The sequence below is a fragment of the Periplaneta americana genome, chromosome 11, assembly GCF_040183065.1.
Source record: "Periplaneta americana isolate PAMFEO1 chromosome 11, P.americana_PAMFEO1_priV1, whole genome shotgun sequence".
NCBI lineage: Eukaryota > Metazoa > Arthropoda > Insecta > Blattodea > Blattidae > Periplaneta > Periplaneta americana.
In genome coordinates this window covers 164,678,790-164,696,708 of record NC_091127.1, presented here as the reverse complement: position 1 = coordinate 164,696,708, position 17,919 = coordinate 164,678,790, and the positions used below count along the sequence as shown (strand labels likewise).

Sequence of the window (17,919 nt, the reverse complement as noted above, 5' to 3'; positions counted from 1 at the left end):
AAATGGTTAAAACACATTCATAGTTAATAAAATATTAATTAAAGTTTTCACACTACAGTGTGCCCTTCGTATTTCATTGTTTCTCACGGAGGTGAAAATGACATTTTAGGAAGCGAACACTGCTTCGTAGAAAGCGACTAGAATTCATAAGATAAAATCTTGATAATTTCTTAAGTTATCTTTCTAATATCCCGATTTCGCTCGAAAAAAAAAACGGGCAATCCTGATTACATTCTGGAAAGTTCCGCACTCAACAGATTAAATACTGAAGAACAAAAGAATGTAACAGTGCATTAGCGAATGGAATTAATGTCCTTTCCCAAGACAATGCGGATGAAATTAATTACAAAACTATTTGCATAATCCAGTCCACAAAAAAAGAAACAGTTCCATCTTCTCCTTGCATCCGCAATCACCTAACCGCTACCAAATGCCTAATGCTTACTTACTGGCTTTTAAGGAACCCGGAGGTTCATTACCGCCCTCACATAAGCCCGCCATTGGTCCCTATCCTGAGCAAGATTAATCCAGTCTCTATCATCATATCCCACCTTCCTCAAATCCATTTTAATATTATCTTCCCATCTACGTCTTGGCCTCCCCAAAGGTCTTTTTCCCTCCGGCCTCCCAACTAACACTGTATGTGCATTTCTGCATTCGCCCATACGTGCTACATGCCCTGCCCATCTCAAACGTCTGGATTTAATGTTCCTAATTATGTCAGGTGAAGTATACAATGCGTGCAGCTCTGCGTTGTGTAACTTTCTCCATTCTCCTGTAACTTCATCCCTCTTAGCCCCAAATATTTTTCTAAGAACCTTATTCTCAAACACCCTCAATCTCTGTTCCTGTCTCAAAGTGAGAGTCCAAGTTTCACAACCATACAGAACAACCGGTAATATAACTGTTTTATAAATTCTAACTTTCAGATTTTTCGACAGCAGACTGGATGATAAAAGTTTCTCAACCGAATAATAACAGGCATTTCCCATATTTATTCTGTGTTTAATTTCCTCCCAAGTATCATTTATATTTGTTACTGTTGCTCCCAGATATTTGAACTTCTCCACCTCTTCAAAAGATAAATTTCCAATATTTTATATTTCCATTTCTTACAATATTCTCGTCACGAGACAATCATATACTTTACTTCCAAACATCATACTTTTTGTTATTTATGTTTGTCTCAAAAATTCCCGGAGAAATTGACACAAATTATAAGCCTCATAATAAATATGTTAGTAAGTAATTAAAATAATTGTTTTGAAATATAACTATATAGTATATACAGATATACAACATTTAATACTTATGATTATCACAGAACACAAGTTAAATTTAACAATTTGTGTATTGCAGTATATTAAAACATTTTTTCAACTCTATCAAAACTCGATTAACCTGTTGATTAATCGATTAAATTCAAATAGTTAATCGATTAAATATTTTGATCGATGGGCAGCACTAGTTAAAACATATTCATAGTTAACAGCGAACGGAATTAATGTCCTTTCGCAAGACAATGCGTCTGAAATTAATTACAAAACTATTTGCATAATTAAGTCCACAAAAAAAAGAAACAGTTCCGTCTTCTCCTTACACCCGCAATCACCCAACCGCTACCGAATGCCTCATGCACATGGCAAACACTGTCATAACAGAAAGTATTTACATTATATAACATGACGTAATTTCTTACCGTGAATGAAGGAAACAAAAGGTAATCCAAATGATGCAGCTATGCAAACAGAATCTCAATATAACTGGCTTTCGGTACAACCACAATATTACCACTCGCACAGCACTGTAATGGATGCGTATGTACTGAAGAGCGGCGCACGTTGGAAGGAAGTCAGTGTGGGGAATCCAACACCAACCACTGCATCAACAAGTGTTGCGTCTCTCCTCCAGAGTGTGCCCCACCATCTCTGCCCGGGGCAGGCACTCCACTCTAGTCGTGACGTGCACTGGTGTTAAGTACGTGTGTAAAGTCCCCCTTGACGCCTACAAAACTTTGATATCAAAAAGCTATATACTCTATCGCAGATAATAAGGCATTACACAGAGATCTACCGGTCTGATAACTAAGACATTCCTTCTTTAGCTATGTACGAAGATATTCTTGAGAATTCCGCCTATTGACGTACAATACTTACTTACTTACTGGCTTTTAAGGAACCCGGAGGTTAATTGCAGCCCTCACATAAGCCCGCCATCGGTCCCTATCCTGAGCAAGATTAATCCACTCTCTATCATCATACCCCACCTCCCTCAAATCCATTTTAATATTATCCTCCCATCTACGTCTCGGCCTTCCTAAAGGTCTTTTTCCCTCCGGTCTCCCAACTAACACTCTATATGCATTTCTGGATTCGCCCATACGTGCTACATGCCCTGCCCATCTCAAACGTCTGGATTTAATGTTCCTAATTATGTCAGGTGAAGAATACAATGCGTACAGTTCTGTGTTGTGTAACTTTCTCCATTCTCCTGTAACTTCATCCCGCTTAGCCCCAAATATTTTTCTAAGAACCTTATTCTCAAACACCCTTAACCTATGTTCCTCTCTCAGAGTGAGAGTCTAAGTTTCACAACCATACAGAACAACCGGTAATATAACTGTTTTATAAATTCTAACTTTCAGATTTTTTGACAGAAGACTAGATGACAAAAGCTTCTCAACCGAATAATAACAGGCATTTCCCATATTTATTCTGCGTTTAATTTCCTCCCGAGTGTCATTTATATTTGTTACTGTAGCTCCAAAATATTTGAATTTTTCCACCTCTTCGAAGGATAAATCTCCAATTTTTATAGTTTCATTTCGTACTATATTCTGGTCACGAGACATACTCATATACTTAGTCTTTTCGGGATTTACTTCCAACCCTATCGCTTTACTTGCTTCAACTAGAATTTCCGCGTTTCCCCTAATCGTTTGTGGATTTTCTCCTAACATATTCACGTCATCCGCATAGACAAGAAACTGATGTACAATGCCATTTTTAATTGTACATTAATTTTATTAAAACTTGTGTGTCACACTGTGCAACAGAAAGAACCCACGACTGTACGTCCAGTAGTGTGGGGATGAACTGCTAGATGACCCTTGTGCTCAGTGTTGCCAACTGGACGGAAATTCCGTCAAAACTGACGGAAATTCAACGTAGCGGACGGGAAAAAAATGGCTTTGAAGGGTGGCGGATTCTCTGGCGGAAATTACGATTTGCATCGTCTTTTGACATTTTTAGCTGCTGTCATTTTTAAATCTTTAATTTTTGGGAGATTTTACTTTTTATTTGAACAGCCCTGTCTGCTCCGTACTAAGTTTAAGAATCCCCTGTTTCAGATTTCCTCGTAATCAAGTTAGATCTTGACGAATTATTATTTTAATCAGGATTGGTAAGTAAGATGTGTTAAAATTTTCTTTATGCTCGACCATGCCGAAATGTAGTAATTATACACCTAGTAGCAGACCTTTAATGCATGTAATTAAAGTACACCTACGCCAATGACGACTCAGGTTACAACTGTTCAGCCAATGACAGGTCAGCTTTCTACCGTTATAAAACCGCAAGTATCGATTATTCTCGGATATGCAATCGAAAGAGAATTAGCGAAAAGTCACGGAGGCTGGAAATCCAATACTGTCATAGAAGGTTACGTTCTGTTACTATAATAATTAGCGTTAATTGTAAATAATATTCAAATAAATTCAATTTGTCATCTCGTTTTTCAATGTCTAATTTTATTTCAATGTTATCTCTGTAGGTTCTTATGGCCTAGCAAGGTCAATGTGAACATCTGTTCCTCGGAAAAAATCAATACTTTCGCGTCTGCCAACATCTCACAACATACGGAACATTGGTCATGGTCAGATACAAAGAAAATTAATATTATCAAGTGAGAAATATGGTCGAGCATAAAAAGTCGTATGAAACTCGCCTATAATGGTAATTAAGAAGCTCGTATGAAAATTATGAAACTCGCTTGCGCTCGTTTCATAAATATCCATACTAGCTTCTTAATTACCTTCATTATAGGCTCGATGCATATTGTACTATTATACATATTGGGTCTTATTATTATTTTCTTTTTAATTTTGACGGATTCTGACGGATTTCCAGGTGTTATACTGACGGGGGTATAATTTATGTATTGGCAACACTGCTTGTGCTGTGCTGTGTTATTTTTTCTCAAGCAGTGACCATATGTGCAAGCGGACTTGTTCCACCCATCGCCCATAATCCACACCATATCAAGACCGATATATAGACCAACAAACTGTAAAGCAGACGGTCCGGGTTCAAATCTCGGTCAGGCCTGGGATTTTCTACTGAAAAGCCTGTTGTACAGATCTAGTATTATATCTCAGCCTCTGTGCAACGTCATGTTTGCTATAGGAAGGAAGAGAGAGGGAAGTTCGTAATGCTTAAATAATGCTCTGACGCCCACGATTAAGATAAACCATTTGAAATGTACCGGCCACTCAGCGGCAGATATAATAAAAGACTGTAACTTGAGCCGGACAAAGTCGCAGTTGAATTTTTTCGACGTTCTCCCGTTTACCCAATATAGACGTCTACAGTGTATAATACGTCAACAGCTCTCCATTTCGTCATCATTCCATAGCATTCCCCGAACATCGGATGGCTGGCGACGCACGGAGGAGGCTGGCCTAGGGACGTGTGGGGTTGCCTGTTCGAAATCTGGGTACGCAGCGAACCTTAAGGCTCATTCACAATGGAAATTAAACATAACGTAAGCTTTATCTTAAGAATATAAACGTTACGGTAAAATCAAGAAGTCATATAGGTCTCGCAATCATGGATTACCGACGGAAGGAATGCGAATCAAACACTGCGATAAGGAAGAGCGGGCGACAGGAAAGGTCACGAGATAACTTGAATGATATTCAAGAGTACAGTCGGAAGAGAAATGACATCGATAGAATTAGTCTTGCGTTGTGATAGTTACATTACGGCTTTAGTTTGTTCCATTGCATGTGAATGCGTGTCTTGTATCGCACGGTATTATTTATTCGTTCGTAAATATATGTTGCGCGTTAAATTAGCTTCGAATTTCTCTCTTGCTACGTTCTTTATTTTCACAGCGATGTCCTCATTTGTTCATCTTCTTGGAAGAGACAGTACTTCCATCGGCCCGCACCTCTCCCCCCTCGGCGTGCCTACATATACACGTCAAAACAGACAGCAACGCCACCATTGCTTTTCGGTAATAGGTTCTTGCGCGAGTCATACCATCATTCACGATGGGAACATAAACATAACACCAAACATACTTGGTAACCATGGAAACATAACAACGACGCCATTTCCTCATATTCTGTCGTATACTTCAGCGCTCCACGATTGTGTTCTGTTTGCAAATCACGTAAGTATAAGCATGAAAGTTTGGAGTTTGCAAACTTTCATCTTAAGTCTTACGGTAATGTTTATATCAATGCTTACGTGAATCATTTAGAATGATCCCATTTGATAGCCTGGGCGCAAACTTCAGTGTTTATGTTACGGTTGTGTTTAATTTCCATTGTGAATGGGCCTTTACAATTAAGGCAATTAAGTTCGTATGAGGAATAACAAATCACACTCTCTCTCAAGGTCAGCATCAACAAATGTAAAGTCTATCAACTTATTCCTAGAACCAAAATCCGCATTACATTGTTTCAGCTCACTTCTTTAAGATACTCATCTACACTTTTTTTTTTTTCAAAAATTTGATTTTTTTTTATTTCTATTTCATCTGAAAGCTTGAACTTTCTCTTTTTAAAAAATATATATTTTGTTTCTATGGTGTTTGCTTAATTAGTTGGCTGAGCTTTTATTGACTGGAAAAACTATTTTTAAACTGGAAATGCAGTTCTGCAAGTGTCAATCCGTCACATTCTGTTACTTTTGTATATTTTTCGTATAATAACATATCGAATTTAGCGGTTGAGTTTGACTATTATTTTTCATAGTCAAGAAGCTATGTGTTTACTTACTTACTGGCTTTTAAGGAACCCGGAGGTTCATTGCCGCCCTCACATAAGCCCGCCATTGGTCCCTATCCTGAGCAAGATTAATCTATTCTCTATCATCATATCCCACCTCCCTCAAATCCATTTTAATATTATCTTCCCATCTACGTCTCGGCCTCCCTAAAGATCTTTTTCCCTCCAGCCTCCCAAATAAGCTCTATATGAATTTCTGGATTCGCCCACACGTGCTACATGCCCTGCCCATCTCAAACGTCTGAGTTTAATGTTCCTAATTATGTCAGGTGAAGAATACAATGTGTGCAGTTCTGCGTTGTGTAACTTTCTCCATTCTCCTGTAACTTCATCCCTCTTAGCCCCAAATATTTTCCTAAGCATCTTATTCTTAAATACCCTTAACGTATGTTCCTCTCTCAAAGTGAAAGTCGAAGTTTCACAACCATATAGAACAACCGGTAATATAACTGTTTTATAAATTCTAACTTTCAGATTTTTTGACAGCAGACTAGATTATAAAAGCTTCTCAACCGAATAATAACAGGCATTTCCCATATTTATTCTGCGTTTAATTTCCTCCTGAGTATCATTTATATTTGTTACTGTTGCTCCAAGATATTTGAACTTCTCCACCTCTTCAAAAGATAAATTTCAAATTTTTATATTTCCATTTCGTACAATATTCTGCTCACGAGACATAATCATATACTTTGTCTTTTCGGGATTTACTTCCAAACCTATCTCTTTAATTGCTTCCAGTAAAATTTCCGTGTTTTCCCTAATCGTTTGAGGATTTTCTCCTAACATATTCACGTCATCCGCATAGACAAGCAGCTGATGTAACCCGTTCATTGCCAAACCCTTTCTGTTATCCTGGACTTTCCTAATGGCACAATCTAGAGCAAAGTTAAAAAGTAAAGGTGATCGTGCATCTCCTTGCTTTAGCCCACAGTGAATTTGAAACGCATCTGACGCTATGTGTTTGGTTTTACAATTTCTCATACTCTCAGACTGTAGATGATTTTCCTCCATGCGCAGTTTTACAGCATTTACAACACTAATGTTAACACAAAGAACACTTAGGTCTAGAATTGAGATATTTTCACCATTCTTGCACCAAAATGAAGCTGACTGCTGTAGCTAAGTGCCTTACTGCTTAAGAAAGTTAATTTAAAACTCCAAGATCTGAAATTGTTACTTCTACGTTGGAAATTTTCAATAAATAACTGACATTTTTCGTTCTTGGAATAAAATTGAAAAAAATCTTTACACAGCCTATTGTGCAGTTTTTTTAGAAGTAAGACAGTGAAAGAAATTTTGTTCTAACTTAAAACTGTGCGCCAAGGACTAATGCAAACAAATAAGTTTCAGTTTTCGCTTCAAAAATGTTCACCGCTGCCAGCCCCCAAATATTTGAGGGTTTATTTTGTGTGAAAATTCTTAATTTTCTGTCAAGTAACTAGGGAAGAAATAGTTTTAAAAAATTTGATTAAAATCGCAAATTTTTCTCCAAACGAGTAGATAAGTGCCTTAAAAGTAGAATATAGACACACTTTGGTATGGAAAATGATTTACACGTAGTGGTAACGCTGTTCTCAAAGCACGTGTTAAACATCAGGTTATTATCTCGACCACGAACTTCGAATATTCTTTCTTTTAATATTCCATGAAAAATAAGCTTCAGAAACACAGGAGAAAAAGCGCCTCTTCTACTTATAGCCTACCGAGGTGGTATTTCCGAGGTGGTGTTACAAACTGTCAGGGATGATGGCGAAGGGCGCATGTATCAACTTGAGATAAGGAACTATGGTCCGAAAATGACTGAGTCGAAAGTTATAAGGAAAAATAGTTGTGTGGAAATGGAATTGTAATTTGCCACCATGTGCCCTCCTTCCCTTCTTAACCTTTGGAACAGTCGTGGAAAGATGGTATAGGGCGGATGTCTCCTACGTGGGTACTTGCCCCGATACAATCTGTGTGCTTGTCTACTGTTCCCATTGGCTCATCCGTATTCGAAAATCAGGTCTGCTTATTCCGCTCTCGTGTACTCCTCCATTTCACTAGGACTGATCGACTGGACACTGCAACTTGTACACATACACTGCTGTCTACAGACGTGCATATCAGGACCGACCATGTCCGTTACACATTACGCTATCTGCATTACTTTAGTGTAGTTTCCTGTCCCCACCCCTCAGACAGCGCACTGAATGGAATACTGTAAGTAGACAACGTAAACAACGTCAGATGAATACAGTATGTGTAAGATGTACAGATAAATACACATAAATAAGGTGTACAGAGGAATAAAATTATTTCATTTCCACAGAACTATTTTTGCTTCTAACGTTCGACTCGGTCATTTCAGGATTAGGGTTCCTCATCTCAAATTGATACATGTGCTCTTCGCCATCATCCCTGAAAGTTTGTAACACCACCTCGGAAACACCCTGTATATGCGCATTGCCTTGAAAAAAGTAACATACATTGTCGTACTGACGTGCTATCTAAACACGATTCTTCAGACCAGGGCATCCCCATTTATTGCTAGCGGATCATTACTACTAATTTACACCACCCATCTAGACTGTTCAGAGAAAACTCGATGCCAAGGCCTCAGCCTAGTAATTAGTCGCTTGTTCCTCTCTACCCTTCCCAGTGGATTAATTATATAAAAGGACCCTGCTCTCTATCGAACGCCCTTGCAGTTATCTTTTTAAATAGGTACGTATTAAGTTTTCCTTATAGAACAATATAATACTATATACCTTACTAATATGTAGGCACAAGATTATACAGTGTACTTACTTACATACTTACTTACTGGCTTTTAAGGAACCCGGAGGTTCATTGCTGCCCTCACATAAGCCCGCCATTGGTCCCTATCCTGAGCAAGATTAATCCATTCTCTACCATCATATTCCACCTCCCTCAAATCCATTTTAATATTATCCTCCCATCTACGTCTCCGCCTTCCCAAAGGTCCTTTTCCCTCCGGTCTCCCAACTAACACTCTATATGCATTTCTGGATTCGTCATGCCCATCTCAAACGTCTGGATTTAATGTTCCTAATTATGTCAGGTGAAGAATACAATGCGTGCAGTTCTGTGTTGTGTAACTTTCTCCATTCTCCTGTAACTTCATCCCTCTTAGCCCCATATATTTTCCTAAGCAACTTATTCTCAAACACCCTTAATCTCTGTTCCTCTCTCAAAGTGAGAGTCCAAGTTTCGCAACCATAAAGAACAACCGGTAATATAACTGTTTTATAAATTCTAACTTTCAGATTTTTTGATAGCAGACTGGATGATAAAAGCTTCTCAACCGAATAATAACAGGCATTTCTCATATTTATTCTGTGTTTAATTTTCTCCCGAGTATCATTTATATTTGTTACTGTTGTTCCAAGATATTTGGACTTCTCCACCTCTTCAAAAGATAAATTTCCAATTTTTATATTTCCATTTCGTACAATATCCTCGTCACGAGACATAATCATATACTTTGTCTTTTCGAGATTTACATCCAAACCTATCTCTTTACTTGCTTCCAGTAAAATTCCCGTGTTTTCTCTAATCGTTTCTGGATTTTCTCCTAACATATTCACGTCATCCACATAGACAAGCAGCTGATGTAACCCGTTCAATTCCAAACCCTCTCTGTTATCCTGGACAATTAATGAAATATATGTATAACGAAAAATACTGTGCGTTATTGTCAGACGTATTCGCATACTCATATAAAATGTATTTTATCTGCACAAACGCCATTTAGTATTGTACTGAATTTATTTACATTCCATGGTATTCGTACATCGCTTCACAGCTAGAATATGGAACATGTCAATAGTCTTAATTCATAGTCAGTCTAGTTGAAATATATTCAGAAGACTTTTACAATATACTAGTACAACACAAGGGGTTATTATCGACACTTAATACAAGACAGAAATATTCATGCTGCGTTGTTGAATGACATAAATTCACCTACAGAATATAAGACGAGAGCAATCAGGTACTTCTTTAATTTGGCCCTAAATAATCTTGGACCTTATTTGATTTTTTATATCCATAGGGATGCTATTAAAAAAAATTTACTGCCATAATGCATTACTTTTTGATAGCACGATAAACTTGTCGATGGAGTATGAAAGTCATTTTTGACGTGTATTTATCCTATGAACTGTTGAATTAGTTACAATGTTTTCACGAATTACATACGAGGAAGTTTATTAATGAGAAAATATAGGCTACTCACACAAGCCGTGAGTATTACTTGCAGCTTTTTAAACAGTCCTACACGATTCCCTAGATTTCGCACCTAATATTATTCTAATTAGTCTTTTTTGTAGTAGGAATATACTGGTACTATATATAGAACTTCCCCAGAATATTATTCCAAAACTCATTACCGTATGGAAGAATGCAAAATATATTGTTTTTAAGGTACTGATATTTACCATCTGTTGCATAGATCTAATAGCAAAACATGCTGAATTTAGTTTGGGGGTAATTTCTTTAATGTGATTTTTCCAATTTAACATATTATAAATTTGTAAGCCAAAAAATTTGGTTGTTATTTCTGTTAGAGACTTGTTGTTAATTTCTGCGCTAGAAATTACAATTTTCATTTCAAGTGTACTAACTTCTGAACAACCCTATATAAGTAACGTAGGCCTATTTGTTTTCCGGAAAGATAATTCAGTACTTTTCTTTCCGACTCCACATCCGGAATAGTTATCGTTATGGATCCCCATCCTGTCTCCTATCTGTGTGTATAGGTAGATAATAACACATAACTGTATTAGCAAAGAATATGTGGGCCCTTATTCAAGCTGTATTGAAATGTGAAAGAAATTAAGTGATAATATTGCAATAAAACACGACTAATAAGTAACAATCACAATTACTACGACAATATGCGAACTTCGTTTGGTTAATTCATATTGGGACTGAACCTAACTCGCGCATATGCAAGCCACCACACAATTTACCATTGCAAACTATGTCCGAATTATACTTTCCGAAAATTGCGCCCGGGCCCTAATTTCTGAGAAAAATCTGGCAACTCTGGATAAACAATTGCATAGTCGTTGTAACGCGAACGTCTTCATATCGAAGCACGTAACCGTATGTGTTCGAATCCCCGTCTCTCTGCTTATTTTTTTATGTACAAAGTTGGCAGTTGTCTGAGAACCAATTACATATTTTGAGGAGAATTGTCTCTGTTGAAGATTGGAATGTGTTGGACTTATTGGCTGTAATCACTATATTTATGTCATCTGCAAATAATATGGGACGATCTACATCTTCTATTAGAGGGCAAGATCATTTATGAACACTATAAAAAGTACGGGACCTAATAATAATAATAATAATAATAATAATAATAATAATAATAATAATAGCAATTCTTTATTTATACTGGCAGAGTTAAGGCCATAGGGCCTTCTCTTACACTCTACCAGGTCACAAAGTATACAAGCAGTTAAAATTTAACAAAAAGTTACAGAACAGAACACTAACATATTACAAAAATAATAATATCATAATAAAATCGACGCTAAACAACATGAAAATAATACCATAACAGAAAAAAGAAAGTAAAATACATTGAAATATAGTAAAAGCAACTCATTTAGTACAAATGGTTAATATGGAAAACGTAAGTTAGAATATAACAAAATGGAATGTAATAAAATGATAATAAAAAGGAAAACAAATACGAATAGTAAATAAAATTCACAATAAAAAGGCTATGATAATAAATCCATCGGCTGATAAAGAGAACAAAAAGGGGAAAGGAAGGAAAGAAATATATAGCCTATATTTTTACAAAACTATTGCAGAGAAAAGAAAAGGGTTTATAACAGAAAAGAATCTGAATTGAAAAAGTGCAATTTTAATTTATTTTTGAAACTAGACAATGTCCGACATGTTGTGGTAGTGAGTTCCAGAGATGAGCTGCAGAGAAGGTGAAAGATGAAGAGTAGAAGGATGTTCTGTGTTTAGGAATGGAGAGTGTGATATGGTGTTGTGAGCGAGTATCTATTTCGTGATATGAGGACAAATGTTGGAAACGAGAAGCTAGGTAGCTAGGGTTAGAGGTTTGAAGAATATTGAAGAGTACAGTGAGAGAATGAATAGTTCTTCGCTCTTTGAGACGGACCCAGGACAGCATATTTAGTGAAGGTGTGATACGGTCATATCTACGGACGTTGCAAATAAATCGAACACATGCATTATGAACACGCTGTAGTCTGTCTGTCAGTCTCATGTTAAGGTCAGTGTAGAGAGTGTCACAGTAATCAAAATGAGGCATCAAGAGCGACTGCACTAAATTGTTCTTGAGAAGCAACGGAAGGTAATTTCTAATTCTTTTTAGTGCGTGAATTTTCATAAAAATTATTTTACATGTGTGTGTGTGATTTGAGTATTCCAACTTAAGTTTTTGTCCATATAAATTCCTAGATTTTTTACTCTATCACTGTAAGGGATAATAGTTTCATTCATTGATCCTTGAGGAATTCCATTATTAAAAGCTTCCCATGTCGAGGCAGATAGTTGTATTTATTTCGACTTTCTGTTTCCTATCTACGAGATATGAGTGAAACCATTGGTGTGCAATGCCTTTAATGTGACGATCTTAAGACGTTCAACAAACTTTGAAACTTGTGCCACTATGAGGCAAACAGTCTATAGTCCGGGTCAGCTTACTTAATATCCTAAGGGTGAAACCTAACCATTTCTCCCCTATTACTACACATGCTAGTGGATTATAGTGATTTTCTAGCTCTCAGGTTGAATTTTCTTTCACCAACTTCGTTTCGAATTTCGGGTACTGACAAATACTACAACTGGCAGTTATTTTCTAACTGTTATGTTGGCAGCAATAACTTCGCTTTGCAGTAATCTGATTAAAAAGCAAGTACCTAGACTTGTGAATTAATAATTAATTAGTAATACTGGTATTAATATTAATATCAATACACAATTCAGTTGTGTTGCGTTGTGATTCCAATTCAACTCTATATTCAGGTAAGTGTAATTAAATAAGAAATAACTTATAGACCTACTTCGTATGAAACATGCACGAAATTCTTCGTGTTTAGATTTTTATTAAAATGTCTAAGAGAGGAAATAGTATGGTAATAGCACTTCTCCAAGAAAGAAAGTGCTTGTAAGTATTTTAAGTAAGCTATACATTTTAAAGTGGTGTTCTGTTTTCGGAATTCGTACTAATCATTTCACGTGATCAAACTACATTTTTAGGTTAGGTCTTGTGAATCGTAAACTGTTTAGTCAAAGTAATGAATTTCATGTTGCCAGACAAAATAAATTTTAGTATTAGATCATACTAATCCTAATTACCAACATAATATGCGAGAAGTCCAGGAGGAAAAAAATACTACTTCATAAATTTAGGGACCGGATTTTTATGTAATATCAAGGTGTGAGATTTGTACATATTTATGTAAGAAAAATAAGCTGAATATGTACCAAAATATGTAAAATCAGGAAAATATTTAATATCAATATCTGGCAGGTATAGGATAGGTAAGACTCTCCAGTTGTGATTTCATAGAGCATCCGACTTCTTTACCGCACACTTGACACATTACTATTTTTCCATCTGTAGTGAAAGCTTCGTCCATCGCAATCTATAATTTTAATTAAAGTAAGGAGGTCAAGCAATAATCTGAGAAGCTATTTATTTTATTCTTTCAACATCTTTCCAGTTTGTTCCTTCACTTCAGCTTCTTTTCAAAAGTCGGCTACTTTATTGCGGCTCATGTCAGACTTGACACGGGTTTTCCCTGAAAAGATTAGGAAGAGGGTGAGTAAGGTTGCAAATTGCATGGGAACGGCTTGTTAAGAGGTGTGCAGAACAATTATTATAGTTCGAGACAAATCATGTCGTCCTCGTTCCACTCCACCGCATGAAAGCAACACTACTTTCTGAGTGATTTTTACAATACAAGGTAGTTGTATGAGAAAGGTTGCCTTTTGTTCACTCATATTTACAGTAGGTGGTATGGGGTAGTGCCTCTACTACTTTCTGGAACTAAGGACGTTATGTTTCGTGCCGAAATATATCCTTTCTTGGGTAGGTAAAAAGGCTTTTTAAATCTGTGTATTTCAAATTGTAAACTTCCCCAGCAAAAGTTTCTTTTCCCTTTTATCATCATCATCATCATCATCATCATCATCATCATCATCATCATCATCAACAGGGATTAGGCCTTTCGACCTGTTCCGTCCTCTCAAAGAAATTGATCTCTCCATCTCTTCGCAGATCTTCCTCTGTCTCCCTTGCCTTTGGGTTTGTACTCTAGAATCTTTTTAGGAATACGGTATTCTGGCATTCTTTGTACGTGTTCATAATATTTTTCTTGGTATTCCTTTATTTTATTATTTAAGTTGAATATGTTCAGTTCGTCTCTTATCGTTTCATTGTATTGTCTGTCTGTTCTTCTGTATCCAGCTACCGACCTCAAAAATCTCATTTCTGATACTTCTATTTTGTGCTTTTGGTTTTCTGTTAGGGTCCAGCGTTCTGAGCCATACAAGAGAGATGGAACTGCCAAGACTTTGTAAAACTTCAAAATGGTTTCTTTCCTTGTTTTGTTTAATAGGGTTCTTTTAAGCGTTCCCTTTTAGAGAAGTAAAAATGAATAAAACCTCTAAATATGTAGATTTATGTAATACCAAGCCATTGGGGTAAATATGTAGTATCAAATTTCAATCTATTAATGGTAATTACAAGATTCGCAAAGATTTGTTATTTATATACGGTTAGGTTGAAAGGAATATAATATGTAATTACATAAAAATCCGGTCCCTATTCATAATTTATTGAAACATTCAGAAAACACCTCGCAACATAAAGATGAGCTGTGGTAAACAAGTAACACATTGTTATTGTTACTTACTATATTATTATTATTGCTGTTATTATTATTATTATTATTATTATTATTATTTCAGTACGTAGCATCGTGATTTTTCCCTCTTTGGTGATAACTGATATTAGTTGGCAACACTGAAGAGACAGCCAAATTAGACTTTTAGGATCTACACTTACGTGATCCTCACTATAGACAACAACACGGTGTTTCCTGTTTAGTTGTTTCAAGTATAGCAGCACCATCTCACACACACACACACACATTTGAACCCAATACCTCTTTGCAATGCATATCACAATGCGAATTTGCTCTGTATCCAGATTTCAAATTTACAAACAGCATATATATATTTCCACAAAAGCCTAGTGATTTTTTTCTAAATATGCAATGCATCCATGACGTCACAAACAGGGATGAGAAGTTTTTCACACCATGGACTAGGAAAACTGGCCGTATGCACGGGAATGATTGGAAGTCGTACAACGGATGCTGCCTACGCGAAAGGTCGGATTCCATATAACAAATCCGCGACTGGAAATAGAACCATTGATATTTTTTTCCGACATGCAGTTGGTTGTGATATGAGCGAGTGGGTCTCTGGAAGCGTTACGTGACATAGTTCTATAGCTGAAAGAAAACATTTTTGTGTATGCAAACAATGGCGAAAAAAAAGAACCGCCATAATTCACGAATACTTAAATCGATACTACGCTCTATACGCATAACCAGTCATACATTCTCACACCTCTCAAGATAACGGCTTGTACAAATATTTGTACGGAATTATCTAGAAGCAAACAGTGTTATAAAGAGGACGCGATAACACCTGAACCTTAAGAACACACAAAGAATTATATCACTGTACAGGATCTTTAATTGCAGACTATATACAGCAAGTCTAGAAATTATGGCGGTGCTCCATAAATTTCAGAAGAATCGTTCAACTACAATACATATGGGCTATTCCATTTGAAATCGATCAGTAAAAAACCTCGCATTTTTTATACTCTAATTTTTTCCCTATTTATACAAGGTGCTGAGGAGAGTGCATTTTCAAAAATATACTATCGAAAGTCAAACGGTTTTCGTACTATTGAGCGACAAATATAGCGTATTTTATAAAAACAAGCCTCTTTCAGCGCTCAGAACTCTGGAACCATTTACTGCAGAACATTGAACAACAGCTCATTTTGAAGCTGACATTTGGTAGGTTATGTTAAGAAGTAATCCTTATTTTTATTGTATACAGAGAGAGATAATCTGATTTTACTTACTTTTAGGCTTTTTGCCCATTTGTAAAAATGTAAAAAATATTGAGAAAAAACCTTGCATTATTAAGAGGGATTCGGCATTCTTTGCTTAGTGTCACGGCAATAAGTTTCGAGGGTATTAAATCAATTATTTTCACACGCCTAGACTTGAAAGGCGCAGTACCGCACGCACTGGCCGAGAGCTGAAGATTAGCGAGCGTTGGGCGTCATTTTACTCCTGTTTTTATGAAAACTTGTGATAAAGCTAGCCCAGCTATGCGCTACTAGACGAAACATCACGTGTTTATGTCTTCTGGCCTTGCTTGCCTCGGCTAGCTCCCGCCTCACAGTCAGCTGGTTAGTTCACGCGCGTACTATTTATTTTCTTTATTTGATATTTTCAATACTTTCTTATCAACGGTGCACCAGTAAAAAATGTGTTTATTTGTACTTTCAATGCAAAATCTAACCACATATTTTAAAAATATTTTTTCATAGGCAAAGACGTCTTAATGAAGAAAAATCTAAATTTCTCCATTTCCATGAAAAGTAAGAAAATCTGTTTATATGTCAATATAAACTTTAATTTCTCAGCATCAAAATAAACCATGATCGTTGGGTGAAAGGGTTTCGGAGCCACAACAGTTTAAAGTTGCTAATTTTATGAAAATACGATAAATTTAAATATTTTTAATTTAAACACTATGAAGTTCTGATGCCTCAAACTTTGCACAAAGAATTGTATCACAGTTCTCTACCATACAAAAATAGATTTCATTGTATTTAGAAATTGTAAGGTCAATTTTCTCTATATTTCGGTCGATTTGAGATGGAATAGCTCATATGCAAAGTCTACATCCAGTATACTGGACTGAGAATGAGGAGAGAACATTTTGTAGCATTTCCGGGGTGACTTTAGTCCGGGCTTCAATGATACGGTTCTTTAAATGTTCCACATTCTCAATTTTCTCTCCACATACCAAGCTCATTATGTAACCCCAAAAGGAAAAATCAACGGGTGTTAAATTTGGAGACCTGACCGGTCATTCTACTGGTCCACGCCGACCAATCCAATGTCCAGGGAACTGTTCGTCCAGTCTGCTCATTTCTGTGGCTTAACCCTAGATCATATATGTAACAGATAACTCCTCCCTACGTTAAAATCGGCAGCACTTTGAAAAGAACAACCGCCAGGATCGCCACCCGTCCGCCGTAAACGAACACGAGATGGCAGCACAGTCGCTAATGCAATTCAAATGGGAATTATGACGTGACTCCTTATGTAACAACTAGATGGCAGCGTAGTAAACCTGACAAAAGTTGTTAACCTCAAAGCCTATAAGCCCGACATATCTGTTACATATATGATCTAGGGCTTAACCGACCAGAATAAAGAATGATATTTAGAGAAGAGAACGATATATCGGTTTTTACGAAATACCGATATTTTCGTTTCGATATAGCGAAATATTGATATCGAAATTTTGATTCAACATATCGTATAATATATCGGTTTTTTCATAAATTTATCGATTTTTTTTTTTGTGGAATTATTATCATTATCAACAACAACAAAATCCACACTAGAAAACTCCGATAGTTCCCGAGAGATGGCGTTACTGAAAGTGGACAGTTACATAATTGTGCAACCTCACTCAATACCTTGTTCTAATTGGCTGGACTGGAATTCGAATTCAGACTGTTTAATATGCAGCACCAAATTCAAAATGCAGCGTGTGCGAACGTGAGACAGACGGGAGGTTTG

The 17,919-nt window shown here is 36.5% G+C and overlaps 1 protein-coding gene across 6 annotated transcripts in view; it reads right to left on the bottom strand.

Annotated features, from left to right (window-relative positions):
- Positions 1 to 17,919, bottom strand: part of S6kII (Ribosomal protein S6 kinase II) — a 998,109-nt gene that overhangs the window by 905,019 nt on the left and 75,171 nt on the right. For 2 of the 6 annotated variants that reach the window (XM_069840443.1, XM_069840440.1), the window contains exon 1: positions 1,700 to 1,926. The exons of the other annotated variants lie outside the window; for them this stretch is intronic. The gene's annotated coding sequence lies outside the window, so the exon portion shown is untranslated. Of the gene's footprint in view, positions 1 to 1,699; positions 1,927 to 17,919 lie in introns of those variants that run through there. 6 annotated transcript variants of the gene reach the window in all.